The following is a 26176-nucleotide window of genomic DNA, read 5'->3' on the forward strand; positions in this document are numbered from 1 at the left end:
CTAATCGATGCGTCTTTTCTGGGCAGCTGCGGGCTGCTACTTTTAGGCTGGGGGTGCCAATATCCATGGCCCCTTACCAGCCTGAGAATACCAGCCTCCAGCTGTCTGCTTTAGCAAGGCTGGTTGTCAAAAATGGGGGGAACCCTATACCATTTGTTTTAAATTATTAATTTAAATAATTAAAAAATATGGCATGGGAACCCCTCTAATCGTGATAACCAGCGTTGTTGAAGCTGACCACTGAGGGTTGCAGCCCCCAGCTGTGAGTTTTGTCAGGCTGGTTACCAAAAATACAGGGGAACCCACTCTGTGTTTTTTTTAAACTGTTTATTTGCAGTGCAGGAGCTGGCTAATGAATACATTCATCAGCCGCTCCTGCTCTCGCTGTTATTAGTGGCAACAGGTGCTGGATGATGGAAGCTGAAGTCCCATCCGCTGACACCAGTGACTGGTGGTAAACTTTATACCGACAATCACAGCTGAGCGCTCACGAATTCTTTTGACAGCATGGGATCCACGGCTCTCTGGCCGGCGGGGATGATTTCACCACCAATCAGAAGCGTTGTTTGCTGCATTGTCATGCCCATGACAGCTTGGCAAACACTGGATGTTCGAACCCGAACTTACAGGTGTCCACCCATCTCTACTTATAGCTTCCTAACAAAAAGAAGATATGTTTCAAAAATTGTGTTGATGTAAAGTAGACATATGGGAAATGTTACTTATTAACTATTTTGTGTGACATAATGCTCTGATTTAAGGGCATAAAATTGTGAAATTTTCAAAATTTTGCCAAATTTACATTTTTTTCACAAATAAACACAAGAAATTTTGAAGAAATTTTACCACTATCATAAAGTACAATATGTCACAAAAAAAGTCTCAGAATCAGTGGGATCCGTTGAAGCATTCCAGAGTTCTAACCACTTAAAGTGACAGTGGTTAGATTTCAAAATGAAGGCCTGGTCATTAGCCTACAAAGTGTCATGGTCCTTAAAGGGTTAAAGCATGACACCAAAAAAAGACAAAAACTGCAGCGTCAAAACAGAGTAAAAGTGGAATGAAAAAATTTAAGTAATCTAATTTATGTAACAGGTGCAGAAAAGCTACAGAGAAAAACTCGGCAAATACTCATCGTGGCTATGCAGCCTCATGAAACATTCACACTGATTTTTTTGATGACTTAGAAATAGATTCTGCTGATAAATCAACATTAAAAACTGCATCAAATACTCTTTGTGACTAATTTTGATGGTAAAAGCTCCTTTAGTGCACACAGTGTTGTTTTTGGAGTCCCTATGCTACTATTTACTCGGGCGTCAGTTTAGTTTGGTAACGGATTATTCACCCCTTGTCTGGATGAGAAATGCAAAGGAAATGAATGTTCGGGTCACTAGATGGTTCCTGCCCCTACAAAACTTCAGATTTTCAGTGGAACATCAGGCAGGGAAGTCCCAGGGCAATGCCGATGCACTGTCACTGGCCCCATTGATGGTGACAAGTGTTCAACCCCACAAACTTTGAATGGAGGGGGGATATGTGAGGTAGTGAGGGGTTTCATATGCGAGGGTCAATATGTATCCCCCAGGATGCACATAGAAGCATATTGAGGCCTCTGGAGTGCATTGCAGTCAAAGGCATCGCTGTGGTTGAAATGCAAAATAAAAGTAAGTGTGGACCTGGTCAAGTTATTTGGCCCAGGCAATGTTTAGGAAAACCCGTTAAGCGCTTTTATTTTTGGAGTGAACAGGTTGGTAGTGGGGCAGTTTTCTCTCTCCAGCCAGGTCTTACAAGTGGCTCATGGCCATAGATTCCATTTTAAAAACCCTGCAGCAATGGGTTGGCCATGTCAGTTTTGGTTTGCAAACTGCATAGCAGGTGGCTCTGCAAGATTCGGCTTGTGTGAAGTAACATGGAGCCAATTGAAGCCAAAACGCCTGGCACCCCTCAGCATGACACGATGGTGAAGTTGCCCACGGCAAACGGTCTCGGATACGGACTGTCTTGACGCCCCGGCTGCAATCCGGAGGATACCATTTATTTTCCACTTGTGAGATATGATGGACAATAAAGACACTTTGTTTTGAACTTTCCGGTGGTCACTGGCTATCTGTTGCACTGCAACTCCGCTGCACTACAATATATACATATATAAGTTGGGAAAATGGCTACAACAGATCCCAGGAGCAACATCTGAACTCTCTGTCAAGAAAAGCGAATTGCTGGGAAAAATTAAGATCCTACACAGATCCCTCAAACTCCCAGGCCTCTGGTAGAGGACCCGAGAATGAGGAAGGACAAGAAAAGACCACCCCCATTGGGGATGAGAAGGAATTATATATGTAAATATATATATATATATATAATAAAAGCCAGCAATTCAGCAGCTGTGTACTGTAAAATCACAGCAGGAAGCAAAAGAATAGAAGAGATGGTTTACATACAGTATATACACATAGAATAAACAGATATATAGCTGTCAGTGACATATACAATAAGTACAGTGTGTATGCAGCTTACTGTACATGTATTTCATTATTAAAAGATTTTTTTTCTGAAAATAATTGTGTGGGCTACTGCGGAATTTTCTTAACCAGCAGAGGGAAAGCCGACGGCAGTGCACTTCTTGTCTCCAGTAAGGCTCCCAATCTAATTTCCCTATCTAATACACATTCTGGAACTTTTTTCATATGAATCAAATTAACCAGTGTGAGGTAAAGTAAGTATCTGAAGAAATCAACCACAACCATAATTAAAAGTTACAAATTCCAAGCAGATGTTACCTGTCATTGAAATAAAATCTAAGCCTTCACAATTCAAAGTAATAGTTCTAACTAGAGATGAATAGATCTGATCAGCTTCCAATTCACTAAATTGTGTGGATTTAATAAAATAATTTGTTTTGTGCACCCAGGATAGGCCTCTTCTTAGGCTATGTCTCCACGTTCAGGATGGCCAGCGGTATCGCCGCAGCGGTATCGCCGCAGCGGCGAAGCCGCTCGGCGCTAAGCCCCGCCCCCTTTCTGGGACGCGATCATGCTGGATGTGTTAACTCTTCACATCCGGGATGATCGCTCGCTCCCATAGGGCCCTGTGATATGCCTTGCGGGGACGCTGCGTCCCCGCAAGGTGTACGGACATGCTGCGATCTGAAAAGACGCGCAGCATGTCCGGAGTCGCAGGGCCGCCGCGTGCGGGTTTCCACGCATAGTGGAGACGGGATTTCATCAAATCCCCTCCACTATGCTGGAACATCTGGACGCTGCTTGTTTGACGCTGCAGCTCTGCGCAGCGTCAAACAAGCAGCGTTTCCTGACCGTGGAAACATACCCTTACCGTCACTGCACACTGAACCCCAGGAATTTTGAGGCTTGGCTAGGATTCTCGCCGCATCTAGGTTGAGGACGTCTCTGCCCATGCCTGGGCCTCGTTGGGGCTGGGAGTCACGACCTAGAGTGCTCATTATGAGTTACTGTATGGGGGAGAGTGAGTTGCGGAGGTGTCCAGAGAGGTGAGCAGTGGATTTTTTTTTACATTTGGCTGGTCTTCTATGGTCCAGTAAAATGGTGGCCACAGAGTGAATTACAAAAAAATCTGGAAAATTCTGTAGAATATAGATTTTTGTAAAATTTGAGTAGCATTCAATTCCACTCATATAAATTAGCCCAACTCTAGCTGTAACCAATATTTCTGGTTACTTTTGCATTTGCACATGAATGTATGATCCACACAAATGTACAATTTTGACGTAAGATTGTAAGTCAGAAGTAGTGTTGAGCATTCCGATACCGCAAGTATCGGGTATCGGCCGATACTTGCGGTATCGGAATTCCGATACCGAGATCCGATACTTTTGTGGTATCGGGAATCGGTATCGGGATTAATATCAATGTGTAAAAGAAAGAATTAAAATAAAAAATAGGGATATACTCACCTCTCCGGCGGCCCCTGGACTTTACCGCCGTAACCGGGAGCCGTTGTACCTAAGAATGCGCGCTTGAAGGGCCTTAGATGACGCCACGGCGCTCTGATTGGTCCGTAGCGGTCGTGTGACCGCTACGCGACCAATCACAAAGCCGTGACGTCACCTAAGGTCTTTCAAGCGCTTGAAAGACCTTAGGTGACGTCACGGCTTTGTGATTGGTCGCGTAGCGGTCACGCGACCGCTACGGACCAATCAGAGCGCCGTGACATCTTCTAAGGCCCTTCAAGCGCGCATTCTTAGGTACAACGGCTCCCGGTTACGGCGGTAAAGTCCAGGGCGCGTCAGAGGGTGAGTATATCCCTATTTTTTATTTTAATTCTTTCTTTTACACATTGATATGGATCCCAGGGCCTGAAGGAGAGTTTCCTCTCCTTCAGACCCTGGGAACCATACAGGATACCGTCCGATACTTGGTGTCCCATTGACTTGTATTGGTATCGGGTATCGGTATCGGATTAGATCCGATACTTTGCCGGTATCGGCCGATACTTTCCGATACCGATACTTTCAAGTATCGGACGGTATCGCTCAACACTAGTCAGAAGGTGTTGTATAGAGCAGACTTAGAAGTTCAGCTTGCTATATATCCAACAGGAGCCATGTAGAGAACACATTCTGGCCATTTAAACTCTGAGCCAAGGTCACACGTTGAGTATTTGCTGAATTTTTTACCTCAGAATTTATAAGCCAGAACCAGGAGTGGGTGATAAATACAGAAGTGTGGGGAGACTTGTTTCTATTTTACTTTCCCTCTGATTGTTCCACTCCTGGTTTTGGCTTACAAATCCTGAGTTAAAAAAACTCATCAAATACTCAACGTGTGCACATGGCCTTAGGGTATGTGCAAATAGAGTTTATTGGAGTGAGTCCACATAATAAAACACCTGAAATTTGCTTCAAAAGTGATTAAAATACTTTTTTTTATTCATTTCTACATGTTTTTCAGTTTTGGGCAGTTTTTTAAGTTTGAGGCATTGAGAAATGCGGTTGGGAAAAAAAGGTGCATAATAATTTTAAGAATAATTTTACTTATATAGCACCAGCATATGCTGCAGCACTTTAAATTTAAGCAGAGACATGTACAAGCAATAATGACATCACAAAGTAGCATAGTTACAGGAGTGAGGGTACTGCTCACAAGCTTACATTGTATAAAAATGCATGGGACTGCCCCAGTGGAATTGGCTCCAAACTAGTCACTCTCCAATCAAAGCCTTCAAAAACGCTTCTGGAAATGCTTTAGGAAACAAAAACTCCAAATACTCCCCAAAGAATCAGCGTTTCCTGAAGCAGTTTCCACTCAAAGACAATATGAAATGTCAGACGCAATTATTTTGCTGTTGTTTGTTGGCTAAGATGATTGCTAATTAAGAGCTAGAAAATAGCTTAAAAAATACAAAAGGATTTAAATTTGTAAAATAACACAAAATATATGATATTAAAGGAAATTTGTCAGTGTATCAACCCACCTAAGCCATCTACATGTGCATGCAGGTCTTAAAATGATACCTTGATATCTTTGATCCAATGTCTTCCAGAGAAACTCACATTTATGTTATATGTAGTGATGAGCGAATACATTTGGCAGTATTCATTACTTGCATGAATAGTACGCTATTCGGACTATTTGCGGAGAGTAAATTGGTATTCGCCTTTAGTATTAGGAACAGACTCTGGGATTAGGGGGAAATAAGGAAGGTTTTATCCACTACCATAATCTACAAATCAGCTCTTTTTAGAGGCAAATAATATTAGGTAGTACTAGGATATACAAACCCAATTTTTTTGGAGCTATATAATATTCCTGTGCAGCTTCCTATACATTTTTTTTACAGCTAAATAATATTCCTCAGTGCCAGCATATAGTTATATCCATTTGAAAAGCTACTTGCTAAATAATATTCCTCGTCTATTGCTTAAAAAGCTAATATATATCTAGAAGTTGTGCGTTGCGCAAGTGGCGCAAAACCTGCTGAGCTACGGAAATGTCACTATTTACTAGTAACTTCCCCGAGTCTGCTGTTGGCTTGTCTCATAAAGGCGATCTAAAAAATCCAAAAAAATTCTATTGGTTAAAAAAATAGCATATTTTTATCTAACAGTTGTGCGACTGGTGCAATACGTGTAGAGATAAGCATTAAGCAAATGTCACAATTTAGCTGTGGCAATAATTTTCATTAGTCCACTGTTGCAGTGTGGCAGCAAGGTGATACATTAAAAAAATTCTATTGGTTTAATAATTAGCGTATCTTTATCATGCAGTTGTGTGAGTGGCACAATCTGGACAGAGATTAAAAAAAGTCACAATTTAGCAGTGGCAATAATTTTCATTAGTCCGCTGTTGCAAAATTTCAGCAAGGTGATCTAAAAATTAAAATAATTTTATATTGCTTTAATAAATAGCGTAACTTTATCTAGCAGTTGCGCGACTGGCGCAATCTGGGCAGAGATAAACAAACATCACAATTTTGCAGTGGCAATAATTTTCATCAGTCGTCTGTTGCAGTGTATGAGCAAGGTGATTTAAAAATAAACATGATTTTCCATTGGTTTAGTAAATAGCGTATCTATATCTAGCAGTTGTGTGACTGGCGCAAAGCCTGCTGAAATACGCAAATGTGACTATTTATCTCTAATTTTCATGAGTCTGCTGTTGCTGTGTGTAATAAAACTGATAACTTTTAAAAAAAATGTCACACATTGCTAGATACAGTGAATTTGTACATAGCACCTCCATGAGGGTACTTGTGAAAAATAAAGCCATGAAACTTTTTTTCAAAAGCATAACGCATTCATTATGAGAAAGGGTGACATTAAGGGATGTGGATGTGGTGGTGCCCTCCAAGGCCATGTTGCAGATCAGAAGGTGACAAGATCTCATTCTCGCTTCCTGTCAAAATTTGGTCAGCATGCTACACAACTGTTGAACCCAGACAAGTGTGGAGATGTTGTGGGTTGGATGGCAGGCAAAGGCTCCTGTGTGTTGACAAGCAGCACCATGAATTCTTCCACATGGTCTCAGTAGCCAAGAGGCTGAGCATCTAAATCCTCAACCTGGTCCTCCTTCCTCCCAACATCAAGTCCCAGGAGACATATGACTCCAATACTGGCCAGTCTGAGGAACTGTTTACATTCCATTGTAATTTGTCAGGCCCCTCAACCTGCACCATTAACCCCGTCCCGACCTTTGACGCATACGCTGCGTCATGAAAGTCGGTGCCAATCTGACCTGTGACGCAGCATATGCGTCATGGAGGGATCGCGTCCCTGCAGATCGGGTGAAAGGGTTAACTCCAATTTCACCCAATCTGCAGGGACAGGGGGAGTGGTGCTTCAGCCCACGGGGGGTGGCTTCACCCCCTCGTGGCTACGATCGCTCTGATTGGCTGTTGAAAGTGAAACTGCCAATCAGAGCGATTTGTAATATTTCACCCAAAAAAACGGTGAAATATTACAATCCAGCCATGGCCGATGCTGCAATATCATCGGCCATGGCTGGAAAACCTAATCTGTACCCCCCCACACCCACCGATCTCCTCCCCAGTCCTCCGTTATGTGGTCCGCCCCCCTAAGTCGTCCTGTCCGCTCCCCCCGTCATCCTGTCCGCTCCCCCTGTGCTCCGGTCCCCCCCCGTGATCCGATCACCCCCGCTCATACTTACCGGGCCTCCCGGTGTCGGTCTGTCTTCTCCATGGGCGCCGCCATCTTCCAAAATGGCCGGCAGATTCGTTTCAGATATATTTCGATCACTGCGATATAGCCTATCACCGTGATCAAAATAAAAAAAATAGTAAATGACCCCCCCTTTATCACCCCCATAGGTAGGGACAATAATAAAAATAAATAAAATATTTTTTTTTCTTTTTCTACTAGGGTTAGGGTTAGAACTACGGTTAGAACTAGGGTTAGGGGTAGGGTTAGGGGTAGGGTTAGGGGTAGGGTTATGGCATGTGCACACAGTGCGAATTTGGCTGCGGATCCGCAGTGGATTGGCCGCGGATCCGCAACGGATTGGCCGCTGCGAATTCGTAGCAGTTTTCAATCAGGTTTACAGTACCATGTACACCTATGGAAAACCAAATCCGCTGTGCCCATGGTGCGGAAAATACCGTGCAGAAACGCTGTGTTGTATTTTCCGCAGCATGTTAATTTTGTGCGGATTCCGCAGCGTTTTACACCTGTTCCTCAATAGGAATCCGCAGGTGAAATCCGCACAAAAAAAACTGGAAATCCGCTGTAAATCCGCAGGTAAAACGCAGTGCCTTTTACCTGCGGATTTTTCAAAAATGGTGCGGAAAATCTCACACGAATCCGCAAAGTGGGCACATAGCCTTAGGGTTAGGGTTGGAATTAGAGTTAGGGTTGGAATTAGGGCTAGGGTTGGAAATAGGGTTAAGATTAGGCTTGTGGTTAGGGTTAAGGATAGGGTTAGGGGTGTTTTGGGGTTACAGTTGTGGTTAGGGTTGGGATTAGGGTTAGGGTTGGGATTAGGGTTAGGATTAGGGTTGGGATTAGGGTTAGGTTAGGGTTGGGATTAGGGTTACGGGTGTGTTGGGGTTAGGGTTGTGGTTAGGGGTGTGTTGGGGTTAGGGTTGTGATTAGGGTTATGGCTACAGTTGGGATTAGGGTTAGGGGTGTGTTGGGGTTAGTGTTGAAGTTAGAAATGAGGGGTTTCCACTGTTTAGGCCCATCAGGGGTCTCCAAACGCAACATGGCGCCACCATTGATTCCAGCCAATCTTGCGTTCAAAAAGTCAAATGGTGCTCCCTCCCTTCCAAGCCCCGACGTGCGCCCAAACAGTGGTTTACCCCCACATATGGGGTACCAGCGTACTCAGGACAAACTGGGCAACAACCATTGGGGTCCAATTTCTCCTGTTACCCTTGCAAAAATAAAAAATTACTTGCTAAAACATAATTTTTGAGGAAAGAACAATTATTTTTTATTTTCACGGCTCTGCGTTATAAACTTATGTGAAGCACTTGGGGGTTGAAAGTGCTCACCACACAACTAGATAAGTTCCTTGGGGGGTATAGTTTCCAAAATGGGGTCACTTGTGGGGTGTTTCTACTGTTTAGGCACATCACGGGCTCTGCAAATGCAACGTGACGCCCGCAGACCATTCCATCAAAGTCTGCATTTCAAATGTCACTACTTCCCTTCCGAGCCCTGACGTGCACCCAAACAGTGATTTACCCCCACATATGGGATATCACTGTACTCACAACAAACTGGGCAACAAATATTGGGGCCCAATTTCTCCTGTTACCCTTGTGAAAATAAAAAATTGCTTGCTAAAACATCTTTTTTGAGGACAGAAAAATGATTTTTTATTTTCACGGCTCTGCGTTGTAAATTTCTGTGAAGCACTTGGGGGTTGAATGTGCTCACCACACATCTAGATAAGTTCCCTTGGGGGTCTAGTTTCCAAAGTGGGGTCACTTGTGGGGAGTTCCTACTGTTTAGGCACATCAGGGGCTCTGCAAACGCAACGTGACGCCCGCAGAGCATTCCATCAAAGTCTGCATTTCAAAACGTCACTACTTCCCTTCCGAACCCCGACGTGTGCCAAAACAGTGGTTTACCCCCACATATGGGGTATCAGCGTACTCAGGAGAAACTGGACAACAACTTTTGGGGTCCAATTTCTCCTGTTACTGTTGGGAAAATAAAAAATTGTGGGCTAAAAATCATTTTTGAGAAAAGAAAAATTATTTTTTATTTTCATGGCTCTGCGTTATAAACTTCTGTGAAGCACTTGGGGGTTCAAAGTGCTCACCACACATCTAGATTAGTTCCTTGGGAGGTCTAGTTTCCAAAATGGGGTCACTTGTGCGGGAGCTCCAATGTTTAGGCACACAGGGGCTCTCCAAACGCGACATGGTGTCCACTAATGATTGAAGCTAATTTTCCATTCAAAAAGCCAAATGGCGTGCCTTCCCTTCCGAGCCCTGCCGTGCGCCCAAACAGTGGTTTACCCCCACATATGAGGTATCAGCGTACTCAGGAGAAATTGCCCAACAAATTTTAGGATCCATTTTATCCTGTTGCCCATGTGAAAATGAAAAAATTGAGGCTAAAAGAAATTTTGTGTGAAAAAAAAGTACTTTTTCATTTTTACGGATCAATTTGTGAAGCACCTGAGGGTTTAAAGTGCTCACTATGCTTCTAGATAAGTTCCTTGGGGGGTCTAGTTTCCAAAGTGGGGTCACTTGTGCGGGAGCTCCAATGTTTAGGCACACGGGGGCTCTCCAAACGCGACATGGTGTCCACTAATGATTGAAGCTAATTTTCCATTCAAAAAGCCAAATGGCGTGCCTTCCCTTCCGAGCCCTGCCGTGTGCCCAAACAGTGGTTTACCCCCACATATGAGGTATCAGCGTACTCAGGAGAAATTGCCCAACAAATTTTAGGATCCATTTTATCCTGTTGCCCATGTGAAAATGAAAAAATTGAGGCTAAAAGAAATTTTGTGTGAAAAAAAAGTACTTTTTCATTTTTACGGATCAATTTGTGAAGCACCTGAGGGTTTAAAGTGCTCACTATGCTTCTAGATAAGTTCCCTGGGGGGTCTAGTTTCCAAAATGGGGTCACTTGTGGGAGAGCTCCAATGTTTAGGCACACAGGGGCTCTCCAAACGTAACATGGTGTCCGCTAGCGATGGAGATAATTTTTCATTCAAAAAGTCAAATGGCGCTCCTTTCCTTCCGAGCCTTACCATGTGCCCAAACAGTGGTTTACTCCCACATGTGAGGTATCGGTGTACTCAGGAGTAATTGTCCAACAAATTTTAGGATCCATTTTATCCTGTTGCCCATGTGAAAATGAAAAAATTGAGGCTAAATTAATTTTTTTGTGAAAAAAAAGTACTTTTTCATTTTTACGGATCAATTTGTGAAGCACCTGGGGGTTTAAAGTGCTCACTATGCTTCTAGATAAGTTCCTTGGGGGGTCTAGTTTCCAAAGTGGGGTCACTTGTGGGGGAGCTCCAATGTTTAGGCACACGGGGGCTCTCCAAACGCGACATGGTGTCCGCTAAAGATTGGAGCCAATTTTTCATTCAAAAAGTCAAATGGCGCTCCTTCCCTTCCGAGCCCTGCCGTGCGCCCAAACAGTGGTTTACCCCCACATATGAAGTATCAGCGTACTCAGGACAAATTGGACAACAATGTTCGTGGTCCAGTTTCTCCTTTTACCCTTGGAAAAATAAAAAAATTGTTGCGAAAAGATCATTTTTGTGACTAGAAAGTTAAATGTTAATTTTTTCCTTCCATGTTGCTTCTGCTGCTGTGAAACACCTGAAGGGTTAATAAACTTCTTGAATGTGGTTTTGAGCACCTTGAGGGGGTGCAGTTTTTAGAATGGTGTCACTTTTGGGTATTTTCAGCCATATAGAACCCTCAAACTGACTTCAAATGTGAGGTGGTCCCTAAAAAAAATGGTTTTGTAAATCTTGTTGTAAAAATGAAAAATCACTGGTCAAATTTTAACCCTTATAACTTCAATCACAGACCGCGACGTCATCTAAGGACTTTCAAGCGCTTGAAAGACCTTAGATGACGTCACGGCTTGTGATTGGTCGCGTTGCGGTCACGTGACCGCTCCGCGACCAATCACAGGCCGCGACGTCATCTAAGGACTTTCAAGCGCTCATTCTTATGAACGGAGGCTGGCGGTTACATCGGTAAGGTCCAGGCTGCGTCGGAGAGGTGAATATATCAATATTTTTTATTTTTATTCTTTATTTTACACATTAATATCGATCCCGATACCGATTCCCGATATCACAAAAGTATCGGATCTCGGTATCGGAATTCCGATACAGCAAATATCGGCCGATACCCGATACTTGCGGTATCGGAATGCTCAACACTAATCATGACTCACAGTTGCCATCAGGTCAACCTAAAATCGTAACTCAGGAGGATCAGATTGATGAATTGGAAGAAGACGTGGTCGATGATGAGGCCACTGATCCAACCTGGCAAGGAGGCACACCTAGCGAGCAGAGCAGAGAGGGATGGATACATAGCATGAAAACAAGCAAGAAGAGGTAGTGGCTTGACCATAGGGAGAACTGTTCCACATAGCCCCAACACTCGGATAGATAACAGTCCAAGGGTGCGTTATTTCCCTGAATGGCAGTTTTTTTCTGAAATTCCTTCAGATAAAACAACTGTAATTTGAGGCATCTGCCAAAACCGAGCTAAGAAGAGGCAAGAACACTGCTAACCTGAGCACCACCAGCATGCAAAAGTACATGGCAGCCAAGCACCCCAATAGGTGGGTGGAATGCCTGGGTACAAAATGTGTGTCTGGCAGTGAAACCACTGGTTCTTCCCCTGTGTTACGCCCTTCCCTGTCATGATTCCCCAATGGCATGGGAACATCAGAAACACAAAATAACAGACTAGCCCTCGGGTGATGGAAACTCAAGCTGACCGTGACCTAAATCTACCACACAACTAACAGTAGCCAGGAAGCATTCCTACGGCTGCCTAGATGCCATGCGCCAGCCGGAGAACTAACTACGCCTGGAAGAGGAAGGAACAGACCTGGCTTACCTCTAGTGAAATTCCCCAAAGATGATAGTAGCCCCCACATATATTAACGGTGAGTTCAGAGGAAAAGACATACACAGTATGAAGGTAGATTTAGCAAAGCGAGGTCCACTTACTAGATAGAGGAAGGATACAAAAGAGGACTTCACGGTCAGCTGAAAAACCCTTTCAAAAACCCATCCTGAAATTACTTTAAGACTCCTGTGTCAACTCATGACACAGGAGTGGCAATTTCAGTCCACAAGAGCTTCCAGTAACAGGAAATGGCAAACTGTAAACTGGACAAAAAATACAAAACAAAAAGGACAAGAGTCCACTTAGCTGATCAGCAGACTGGTAGCAGGAACATGCAACCGAAAGACTCAGGTTACAATGATGACCGGCAAGGAAGTGACTGGAGAGCAAGGCTAAATAGGGAACTCCCAAAACTGATGGAAGCAGGTGAGCTGAGGCAGAAAAGAACACACAAGTCTCCAGTACCACCAGCCACCACTAGGGGAGCCCAAAAAGCGGATCACAACAGTACCCCCCCCTTAAGGAGGGGGCACCGAACCCTCACAAGAACCGCCAGGGCGACCTGGATGAGCCCTATGAAAGGCACGAACCAAATCCGAGGCATGAACATCAGAGGCAGTTACCCAAGAATTATCTTCCTGACCATAGCCCTTCCATTTAACCAGATACTGGAGTCTCCGCCTGGAAATACGGGAGTCCAAGATCTTCTCTATAACGTACTCCAATTCACCCTCAACCAGCACAGGAGCAGGAGGATCAGCAGAAGGAACCACCGGCACCTCGTATCTCCGCAACAACGACCGATGGAACACATTATGGATAGCGAAAGATGCCGGGAGGTCCAAACGAAAGGAAACAGGGTTAATAATCTCCAAAATCCTATAGGGACCGATGAACCGAGGCTTAAATTTAGGAGAAGAAACCCTCATTGGGACAAAACGGGAAGACAACCACACCAAGTCCCCAACACGAAGGCGAGGACCAACCCGACGCTGGCGGTTAGCAAACCGCTGAGTCCTCTCCTGGGACAAATTCAAATTGTCCACCACTTGTTCCCAAATCCGATACAACCGATCCACCACAGCATCTACTCCAGGACAATCCGAAGACTCCGCCTGACCAGAAGAAAAACGGGGATGAAACCCCGAATTGCAAAAGAAAGGGGAAACCAAAGTGGCCGAACTAGCCCGATTATTAAGAGCAAACTCCGCCAACGGCAAAAAGGCAACCCAATCATCCTGATCCGCAGACACAAAACACCTCAAATACGTCTCCAAAGTCTGATTAGTTCGCTCCGTCTGGCCATTAGTCTGAGGATGGAAGGCAGACGAAAAAGACAAATCAATGCCCAACCTGGCACAGAATGCCCGCCAAAATCTAGAAACGAACTGGGTACCCCTATCAGAAACGATATTTTCAGGAATACCATGCAAGCGAACCACATTTTGAAAAAACAAAGGAACCAACTCAGACGAGGAAGGCAACTTCGGCAATGGCACCAAATGAACCATCTTAGAAAAACGGTCACACACCACCCAGATAACAGACATCCTCTGAGAGACAGGAAGATCAGAAATAAAGTCCATCGAGATGTGCGTCCAAGGCCTCTTCGGAATAGGCAAGGGCAACAACAACCCGCTAGCCCTAGAACAACAAGGCTTGGCCTGAGCACACACATCACAAGACTGCACAAAAACACGCACATCTCGAGACAGAGATGGCCACCAGAAGGATCTAGCCACCAAATCCCTGGTACCAAAAATTCCAGGATGACCCGCCAGCGTATAGAAGAATGAACCTCCGAGATGACTCTACTGGTCCAATCATCAGGAACAAACAGTCTACCAGGTGGACAGCGATCAGGTCTATCCGCCTGAAACTCTTGCAAAGCACGTCGCAGATCTGGGGAAATAGCGGATAATATCACCCCATCCTTAAGGATATCTGTAGGTTCCGAATCACCAGGGGAATCAGGCTCAAAACTCCTAGAAAGGGCATCTGCCTTCACATTCTTAGAACCTGGTAGATATGAGACCACAAAATTAAACCGAGAGAAAAACAACGACCAGCGCGCCTGTCTAGGATTCAGGCGCCTGGCAGACTCAAGATAAATCAGATTCTTGTGATCAGTCAAAACCACCACCTGATGTCTAGCACCCTCAAGCCAATGACGCCACTCCTCAAATGCCCACTTCATGGCCAAAAGCTCCCGATTACCGACATCATAATTTCTTTCGGCGGCAGAAAATTTTCGAGAAAAGAACGCACAAGGTCTCATCACTGAGCAATCGGAACTTTTCTGCGACAAAACCGCCCCCGCTCCGATCTCGGAAGCATCGACCTCAACCTGAAAGGGGAGAGAGACATCAGGCTGGCGCAACACAGGGGCAGACGAAAAGCGGCGCTTAAGTTCCCGAAAGGCCTCCACAGCGGCAGAGGACCAATTGGCAACATCAGCACCCTTCTTAGTCAAATCCGTAAGAGGCTTAGCAACACCAGAAAAACCAGTTATAAATCGACGATAAAAATTAGCAAAGCCCAAGAACTTCTGAAGACCCTTTAGAGAAGTAGGCTGCGTCCAGTCACAAATAGCCCGAACCTTGACAGGGTCCATCTCAACAGAAGAAGGGGAAAAAATTTACCCCAAAAAGGAAATCTTTTGAACCCCAAAAACACACTTAGAACCCTTTACACACAGAGAATTCTCCCGCAAGACCTGAAAAACCCTCCTGACCTGCTGAACATGAGACTCCCAGTCCTCAGAAAAAATCAAAATATCGTCCAAATACACAATCATAAATTTATCCAGATATTCACGGAAAATATCATGCATAAAGGACTGAAAAACTGAAGGTGCATTAGAAAGGCCGAAAGGCATTACTAAATACTCAAAGTGGCCCTCAGGCGTATTAAATGCGGTTTTCCACTCATCCCCTTGCTTAATTCACACCAAATTATACGCCCCACGGAGATCAATCTTGGAGAACCACTTAGCCCCCCTTATGCGAGCAAACAAATCAGTAAGCAGCGGCAACGGATACTGATATTTGACAGTAATTTTATTCAGGAGTCGATAATCAATACAAGGCCTCAGCAAGCCATCCTTTTTAGAGACAAAGAAAAACCCAGCTCCTAAAGGTGATGAAGAAGGACGAATATGTCCCTTTTCCAGGGACTCCTTAACATACTCTCGCATGGCAGCATGCTCAGGTACAGATAGGTTAAACAAACGACCCTTTGGAAATTTACTGCCTGGAATCAGATCTATGGCGCAATCACACTCTCTGTGGGGAGGGAGAGAACCAATTTTAGGCTCTTCAAAAATATCCCCAAAATCCGACAAAAATGCCGGAACCTCAGAGGGAATAGATGACGAGATAGAAACCAAAGGTATGTCCCCATGAGCCCCCCGACATCCCCAGCTTAACACAGACATAGTTTTCCAGTCCAGTACTGGGTTATGAGATTGCAACCATGGTAATCCAAGCACTAACACATCATGTAAATTATGCAACACGAGGAAGCGAATCTTCTCCTGATGGTCTGGAGTCATACGCATAGTCACTTGCGTCCAGAACTGTGGTCTATTACAAGCCAGAGGTGTAGAATCAATACCCTTCAGAGGTATAGGAACTTCCAGAGGCTCCAAATCAAACCCACAGCGCCTGGCGAAGGACCAATCCATGAGACTCAGAGCGGCGCCAGAGTCCACATAGGCATCCACGGTAATAACTGATAATGAACAAATCAGAGTTACAGACAGAAGAAATTTAGACTGTAAAGTGCCAATAGAAACAGACTTGTCAACCTTCCTAGTACGTTTAGAGCATGCTGATATAACATGCGCGGAATCACCACAGTAGAAGCACAAGCCATTTTTGCGCCTATAATTCTGCCGCTCGCTTCTTGACAGAATTCTGTCACATTGCATTTTCTCTGGCGTCCCTTCAGAAGATACCGCCAAATGGTGCACGGGTTTGCGCTCCCGCAAACGCCGATCAATCTGAATCGCCATTGTGATGGACTCATTCAGACCTGTGGGCATAGGAAACCCCACCATGACATCCTTAACGGCATCAGAAAGGCCTTCTCTGAAAATTGCCGCTAGGGCACACTCATTCCACTGAGTAAGCACAGACCATTTACGAAATTTTTGGCAGTATATCTCAGCTTCATCTTGCCCTTGAGACAGGGCTATTAAAGCTTTTTCAGCTTGAATCTCCAAATTAGGTTCCTCATACAGCAACCCTAAAGCCAGAAAAAACGCATCCACATTGAGCAACGCACGATCCCCTGGTGTCAATGAAAATGCCCAATTTTGAGGGTCACCTCGCAGCAAAGAAATCACAATCTTAACCTGCTGAACAGGATCTCCAGAGGAGTGAGGTCTGAGAGAAAGGAATAATTTACAATTACATTTGAAATTCAGAAACCGAGATCTATCTCCGGAAAACACCTCTGGTGTAGGAATCTTAGGTTCAGAAATAGGAGTACGTATAACATAATCTTGTAAATTCTGAACCTTCGTAGCAAGATTATTTAAACCTGCAGCCAAACTCTGAGAGTCCATCCTTAAACCGGAGAGATCAGAGCCATTCAAGGATTAGAAGGAGAGAAAGGCAAGGCTGTAAATAGAGAAGAAATACAACTGAGCCAACTAAGTAGCAAACATATGAGGAAAAAAAAAAAAAAAAAAATCTACAGACTTCTTTTACTCTCCTTTCTTCTGCCAATTACTTTAACAGTGGCCGGTCATACTGTCATGATTCCCCAATGGCATGGGAACATCAGAAACACAAAATAACAGACTAGCCCTCGGGTGATGGAAACTCAAGCTGACCGTGACCTAAATCTACCACACAACTAACAGTAGCCAGGAAGCATTCCTACGGCTGCCTAGATGCCATGCGCCAGCCGGAGAACTAACTACGCCTGGAAGAGGAAGGAACAGACCTGGCTTACCTCTAGTGAAATTCCCCAAAGATGATAGTAGCCCCCACATATATTAACGGTGAGTTCAGAGGAAAAGACATACACAGTATGAAGGTAGATTTAGCAAAGCGAGGTCCACTTACTAGATAGAGGAAGGATACAAAAGAGGACTTCACGGTCAGCTGAAAAACCCTTTCAAAAACCCATCCTGAAATTACTTTAAGACTCCTGTGTCAACTCATGACACAGGAGTGGCAATTTCAGTCCACAAGAGCTTCCAGTAACAGGAAATGGCAAACTGTAAACTGGACAAAAAATACAAAACAAAAAGGACAAGAGTCCACTTAGCTGATCAGCAGACTGGTAGCAGGAACATGCAACCGAAAGACTCAGGTTACAATGATGACCGGCAAGGAAGTGACTGGAGAGCAAGGCTAAATAGGGAACTCCCAAAACTGATGGAAGCAGGTGAGCTGAGGCAGAAAAGAACACACAAGTCTCCAGTACCACCAGCCACCACTAGGGGAGCCCAAAAAGCGGATCACAACACTTCCCAATCTGCTGTCCTGGAAGGAAGCACTGATGCCTCTAGCCCACAACCTGTGGTTGCACAGACACAACAGTCAGCAACCACATCCAGTTCTTTGTCCCATCAAAGCGTTCAGTTGTCCCTGCCCCAGTTTAACAGAAAGCAGAAATATTCACCCACAGGCCCAAAATGCTAACCAACCACATTGCCAGATTGCTGGCTCTAGAAATGTTGCCATTTCGACTTATGGGAATTGAGTCTTTCCATGACCTCTTGGCAGTGGCAGCCCCATGGTACTCGATTCCCAGCCGCCACTATTTTTTCTGATGTGCCATTCCCACATTTCATAAGCACATGCTACACAATATTACCCGTGTTCTGGCCAACGCAGTCACAGGGAAGGCAGCACTGCCTTGGCAAAGCAGCAGCACACTTTTCTGAAGCTCGTCTGTTTAGGTGATAAAGCTCACAATGCAGCGAAGTTGTTGAAAGGGATAAAAGAGCATACTGATCAATGGCTCACCCCACTGAACCTCCAACCAGGTATGGTTGTGTGCAATAATTGGTGTAACTTTGTGGCGACTTGATAGCTCAGCAAGCTGTTACACGTTCCACGCATGGCCCACGTGCTTAACTTGGTTGTACAGTGGTTTTTAAACACATACCCTGACTTGTCAGAACTACTTGCCAAGGTAAGCCATGTCAATGCACATTTCTGAAAATCATCTCAGGCTTTCACCCGTCCAGCATCGCTGCAACAATGCTTAATGTTGCCTAGTCATTGACTAATTTGTGACCTGCCCACACTCAGAAATTCGACCTTTCATACAGTATGTTGGCAAGGCTTAGTGAGCGGCAGAGGGCAGTGTCTGAATTCCAGCTTCTCAATACCCGTCAGAGTAACACTCAGCCCCCACACATAACAACTGATGAGTGGGTGTGGATCGCTGAAATATGTGAGGTTCTTCAAAACTTTGAGTACTGCAATCAAGATGGTGAGCGCTGATGATGCTCAGAGTAACCATGCCGCTGCTCTGTCTATTAAAACTTTTGCTGCAGAATCTCAAAGAGGAAGCTTTAAATGCTGAGCTGGTGGCTATGGAGCAAGATTTTACAGTGGCTGATACCACACAGCCCAGCCTCACACAATATTCTCAGGCTACATTTGGTGATGATGATGAGGAACAGGAGGAGAAGGATAAAGAGGAACAGAAGTTTTTACTCTGCACTACAGATGGGACTCCCTATCCCAGCTTCATGCCTTTCCAGCATGTATGGCCTGAAGAGGAGGAGGGGGAGGAGGCAATGCGTCGTGAGGAGGAGAGGATGGTTTGTGTTATTCCTTGTGAAGACACTGAACGTTTGACTCTTTTCCAGATACCTTTCCCAAGACCCTCTCTTGAAACACGTCTTGTCCAACATGAATTACTGGCTGTGCACCTTTCTTGACCCTCGGTACAAGGAGAAATTTGCTTCTCCCATGTCAGAGGCAGATATGCCATTTTCAGTGCATGCATGCCAGAGGGCAATTGTGGAAGAGTTGCTAAAAAGATTACCCTGAGACAATGCTGCTGGCAGAGGTACCATATCTTTTTACCCACAGGATTACAGGGGAGGGCCACGCACATCAGGTGCAACTCAGGGGGTGGAAAAATGTCTACCAAGTGGGCCATTTTCTAGAAACCGTCACATCAGCAAGGGTTATCTGTGGGTGTCACTATGACAAGGAGGGAGAAGTTGACCAAAATGGTGAAGGACTATTAAGTGACCACACCAGCGTCCTTCATGATTCTTCAGTGCTCTTTATCTATTGATTATCCAAGCTGCACACTTAAGGTACCTTCACACGAAGCGACGCTGCAGCGATAGCGACAACGATGCCGATCGCTGCAGCGTCGCTGTTTGATCGCTGGAGAGCTGTCACACAGACCGCTCTCCAGCGACCAACGATGCCGAGGCCCCCGGGTAACCAGGGTAAACATCGGGTTGCTAAGCGCAGGGCCGCGCTTAATAACCCGATGTTTACCCTGGTTACCAGCGTAAAAGTAAAAAAAACAAACAGTACATACTCATCTGCGCGTCCCCCAGCGTCTGCTTCCTGACACTGACTGAGCTCCGGCCCTAACAGCACAGCGGTGACGTCACCGCTGTGCTTTCACTTTCACTTTAGGGCCGGCGCTCAGTAAGTGTCAGGAAGCAGAGGCTGGGAGACGCGCAGGTGAGCATGTACTGTTTGTTTTTTTTACTTTTACGCTGGTAACCAGGGTAAACATCGGGTTACTAAGCGCGGCCCTGCGCTTGGTAACCCGATGTTTACCCTGGTTACCAGTGTAAAACATCGCTGGTATCGTTGCTTTTGCTTTCAAACACAACGATACACGGCGATCGGACGACCAAATAAAGTTCTGGACTTTATTCAGCGACCAGCGACATCACAGCAGGATCCTGATCGCTGCTGCGTGTCAAACGAAACGATATCGCTAGCCAGGACGCTGCAACGTCACGGATCGCTAGCGATGTCGTTTCGTGTGAAGGTACCTTTAGCCCGACCTCTCCTTGTACGCCTTGGAGGTGCTACCATGCCCTGCCACAAGTGTGTTGTCTAAGTGGGTTTTTAGTTCAGCTGGTGCAATTATAACGGATAGGCACATGTAACAAGGGCACCGGTGGGTAGTTGTGGTCTAGTACTTAAAGGTACAGTACATAGGCAGGGTCCACTGAGCACGCTATCAGCGAGCACCCCCGGTCCCTTGCACATAGATAAATGGGACCAACACCGCTTTTCCCCACAGATTACCTTCTCTTCTAGTCACAGCAGTCCACAGTAGTCCAACTAAATTAGAGTCCAGGAGGCAACCGTTGTCCAACAGGGAAAAAAAATGTTTAATAAGCAGGGATGGAATAGAACGGAGAAAAAGAAAAAAAAAACAAAGATTACAACACTGGATTCCTGATCTTTCCCTGAAACTCTGGCAGCCTCACCCACAGCAGCAGCCAAAGACAGACAGTAGTCCACGCGCCAGGATTAACCCTTCAGAAGCAGGGGCCCTTCCTGAGTCCTGGGGCCTGTGCTGCAGTCTTCAGTCCTGCAGTCTTCGGGACCCTTCCTGAGTCCTAGGGTCCTTGAAGCACGGGGCAACAGACCTCTCCCGTCTGTGGGGTTTGGCAGTGCCCCGTCTGGCAATCACGTCTGCCCTGGCCAGAGTCCCAGGCAGTTCTGAGGAAGCAACAGCTTCCTCTCTCCTCCTGGCTATAAGTCCAGCCTCCCCCCACTGCTGCTGCTGGACCAGCCGCCATCCTTAACTGCTGCTTTCTCTAAGCTAACAATAGTAATACATAAGGCATACCTCCCAACTTTTGAAGAAGGTAAAGAGGGACAAAGGTAGCGATGCGCCTTTGCAAAGTTTAGGCCACGCCCCTGACCACATCCATTTCACAACTAGTCACTCCCATATCCACACCCCAACACAACCATTTAGCACTGCTGATCACACTATTTCATAAACAATAATTATAAACAGAAAAAAATATGGCCACACAGTGCTCCATACTGTACAATGGCCCACATGATGCTCAATACTGTATAATGGCCACATAGTGCTCCATACTGTATAATGGCCACACAAGATGCTCAATACTGTATAGTGGCCACACAGTGCTCCTTACAGTATAATGGCCACACATGATGCTCCATACTGTATAATGGCCACACATGATGCTCCATACTGTATAATGACCACACATGATGCTCCATGCTGTATAATGGCCACGCATGATGCTCCATACTGTATAATGGCCACACATGATGCTCCATACTGTATAATGGCCCCACATGATGCTCAATACTGTATAATGGCCCCACATGACGATGCCAGTGTACAGTTAGGGCTGTAGCTGTGTCTGCTTATAATACAGGCAAAGAATTAACCACCTGCTACCTCACAGATCCTGCACATTGCAATGTAGCCCAGCTCTGCAAACTCTGCATGCACTCAGACAACACCACTATCTACTGGCTCCACTCCATAACTGCTGTAGTATATAAAGGATACATATATATATACTGTGCCTATGACCACTGCAGAGCAGGGCCGGCTGCATGTACACACACACACACATGCACACATGTACGTACCTCTGAATGTCCTCACTCCCTCTCTGAACCACTGGAGAAGAAGATACGGAGGGGGCATGGTCTAATACAAGGGGGCGTGTTGGCTGCTTCTCCTGCTGGCTGTGCAGGAGAAGCAGAGTCCCATGCGGGACTGTGGGGCACAGCATCAAATTCGGGACAGTCCCGCAGTATGAGGGACAGTTGGGAGCTATGCATAAGGAACATTACTGGCATAGCACAAGGTTACAGGGCAAACATAGCACACCATATTAAATCAGGAACGATGCAAACATTACATTACATGACAAGCTTCACATTAAAATACAAATAAAGCACAATGACACATAAAACATAGAGATACCTAACATATGTACATGAAGTGCACAGGGGCCATATGTCAGAGGGCGCAACCGAGGGAACCTGCAACCCTCTTACACACATGGCTGTCAATGGAAAATGCAGACAGACTGACTCTTCTAGAATTGAACAAGGGCTGGATTTCCTCCGACTTTGTAAGCCTTACAGACGACAGCATGTAAATGCAACACAATTTTTTTTTTGTAAGTTGTCTTAACATCCATCCCTTACCATCCAAACCCATTTTGTTCAGGAAATCACCTCCTCCTCCTGCTTCTGTAACCAGTACTTAGTGGTCATCAATGTATACCCCATGTGGGTAATGTCTTATACTTTTTGAAAACTGTGCACATTGTGCAATGGTGCAACTTGTACTCTCTATCACTACCTCTTGTAATAACTGCAAAGTGTATTGTGATGTCCCCATCAAGGCATCTTTCAGCGTGTATGATAAAGACCCCTTGGAGTAATTTTTTGAAAACTGTGCACATTGTGCAATGGTGAAACTTAGGGTATGTGTCCACGGTCAGGATGGCCGGCGGTATCGCCGGAGCGGCGAAGCCGATCGGCGCTAAGCCCCGCCCCCTTTCTGGGACGCGATGATGCCGGATGTGTTAACTGTACACATCCGGGATCATCGCACCCTCGCATTGCGCCCTGTGATATTACTTGCGGCGACGCAGCGTCGCCGCAGGTAGCACGGACATGCTGCGATCTGAAAAGACGCGCAGCATGTCCGAAGTCGCAGGGAAGTCGGATGCGTGTTTCCACGCATAGTGGACACGGGATTTCATAAAATCCCCTCCACTATGCTGGAACATCTGGACGCTGCGTGTTTGACGCTGCAGCTCTGCGCAGCGTCAAACAAGCAGCGTTTACTGACCGTGGACACATACCCTTAGGGTATGTGTCCACGTTCAGGATTGCATCAGGATTTGGTCAGGATTTTCCATCAGTATTTGTAAGCCAAAACCAGGAGTGGGTGATAAATGCTTAAGTGGTGCATATGTTTCTATTATACTTTTCCTCTAATTGTTCCACTCCTGGTTTGGGCTTACAAATACTGATGGAAAATCCTGACCAAATCCTGATGCAATCCTGAACGTGGACACATACCCTTATACTCCCCATTAGGGTTGAGCGAAACGGGTCGATCATTTTCAAAAGTCGCCGACTTTTGGCTAAGTCGGCGTCTCATGAAACCCGATCCGACCCCTGTGCTTGTCGGCAGGGCCGGACTGGCCATAGGGCACTTCTGGCAAATGCCAGAAGGGCCGGTGCCAGTGGTGGGCCGCTCAATCCGCCGCCCCCGCCGTCGCATTCAACTACACCGGCGTATAGACGCCGGTACAGTTGAATGCAATGATGGAGGAGAGAGCGTCTACAGACGCTCCTCTCCCATCATTCCCCGCTCTGCCTCTGACACTGCGGGTGCGCGATGATGTCATATCATCGCGCACCTGCTGTGTCCCGGGCAGACTGCAGCTGCTGAGACAGGAGCAGGAACCAGGAAGCAACGCTGGGCACGAGGAGAGGTGAGGAGAGTTTTTTTTTTTTCTGGACTGTGGGGCCATTCTCGGAGGAGGTGAGGGGAGGAAGAGAAGAGATGTGGGCTGTATATAGTTCTCTGTGGGCTGTGCTCTGTGCTGTATACTGCTGTGGGCTGTATATAGTTCTCTGTGGGCTGTGCTCTGTGCTGTATACCACTGTGGGCTGTATATAGTTCTCTCTGGGCTGTGCTCTGTGCTGTATACTGCTGTGGGCTGTATATAGTTCTCTGTGGGCTGTGCTCTGTGCTGTATACTGCTGTGGGCTGTATATAGTTCTCTGGGCTGTGCTCTGTGCTGTATACTGCTGTGGGCTGTATATAGTTATCTGTGGGCTGTGCTCTGTGCTGTATACTGCTGTGGGCTGTATATAGTTCTCTGTGGGCTGTGCTCTGTGCTGTATATAGTTATCTGTGGGCTGTGCTCTGTGCTGTATACCACTGTGGGCTGTATATAGTACTCTGTGGGCTGTGCTCTGTGCTGTATACTACTGTGTGCTCTGTGCTATATATAGCTCTCTGTGGGCTGTGCTCTGTGCTGTATACTGCTGTGGGCTGTATATAGCTCTCTGTGGGCTGTGCTCTGTGCTGTATACTACTGTGGGCTGTATATAGCTCTCTGTGGGCTGTGCTCTGTGCTGTATACTACTGTGTGCTCTGTGCTATATATAGTACTCTGTGGGCTGTGCTCTGTGCTGTATACTACTGTGTGCTATATATAGTTCTCTGGGCTGTGCTCTGTGCTGTATACTACTGTGGGCTGTATATAGTACTCTATGGGCTGTGCTCTGTGCTGTATACTACTGTGGGCTGTATATAGTACTCTGTGGGCTGTGCTCTGTGCTGTATACTACTGTGGGCTGTATATAGTTATCTGTGGGCTGTGCTCTGTGCTGTATGCTACTGTGGGCTGTATATAGTTCTCTGTGGGCTGTGCTCTGTGCTGTATATAGTTCTCTGTGGGCTGTGCTCTGTGCTGTATACTACTGTGGGCTGTATATAGTTCTCTGTGGGCTGTGCTCTGTGCTGTATACTACTGTGGGCTGTATATAGTTCTCTGTGGGCTGTGCTCTGTGCTGTATACTACTGTGTGCTGTATATAGTTCTCTGTGGGCTGTGCTGTATATAGTACTCTGTGGGCTGTGCATAGTACTCTGTGGGCTGTGCTGTATATAGTACTCTGTGGGCTGTGCTGTATATAGTACTCTGTGGGCTGTGCTGTACATAGTACTCTGTGGGCTGTGCTGTATATAGTACTCTGTGGGCTGTGCTGTATATAGTACTCTGTGGGCTGGGCTGTATATAGTACTCTGTGGGCTGTGCTGTATATAGTACTCTGTGGGCTGTGCTGTATATAGTACTCTGTGGGCTGTGCTGTGTATAGTACTCTGTGGGCTGTGCTGTATATAGTACTCTCTGGGCTGTGCTGTATATAGTACTCTCTGGGCTGTGCTGTATATAGTACTCTCTGGGCTGTGCTGTATATAGTACTCTCTGGGCTGTGCTTTATATAGTACTCTGGGCTGTGCTGTATATAGTACTCTGGGCTGTGCTGTATATAGTACTCTGGGCTGTGCTTTATATAGTTCTCTGTGGGCTGTGCTGTATATAGTTCTCTGTGGGCTGTGCTGTATATAGTTCTCTGTGGGCTGTGCTGTATATATTACTTTGTGGGCTGTGCTGTATATATTACTTTGTGGGCTGTGCTGTATATATTACTCTGTGGGCTGTGCTGTATACTACTGTGTGGACTGTGCTGTATACTTCTACGTGGGCTGTGCTGTATACTACTGTGTGGTCTGTGCTGTATACTACTGTGTGGTCTGTGCTGAATACTGCTGTGTGATCTACTACGCGAGCTGTGCTATAGTATGCAGGCTGTGCTGTATACTATGCGGTTTGTGCTATATAATATGCGGGTTTTGCTATATACTATGGGGAGTATATTATATTCTATGGGGGAGGCCATGTTATGTACTATGTGGCTGTGTTATATACTATTGTGGGGGTATATTATATTCTATGGGGGAGGCTGCGTTATATACTATGGGGGGCTGCATTATATTCTATGGGGGGCTACATTATATATTATGGGGAGGTGGGCTGTATTATATTATATGGGGGTTACATACTCTGG

This window comes from Ranitomeya variabilis, chromosome 1, assembly GCF_051348905.1.
Source record: "Ranitomeya variabilis isolate aRanVar5 chromosome 1, aRanVar5.hap1, whole genome shotgun sequence".
In the NCBI taxonomy this organism is placed as follows: domain Eukaryota; kingdom Metazoa; phylum Chordata; class Amphibia; order Anura; family Dendrobatidae; genus Ranitomeya; species Ranitomeya variabilis.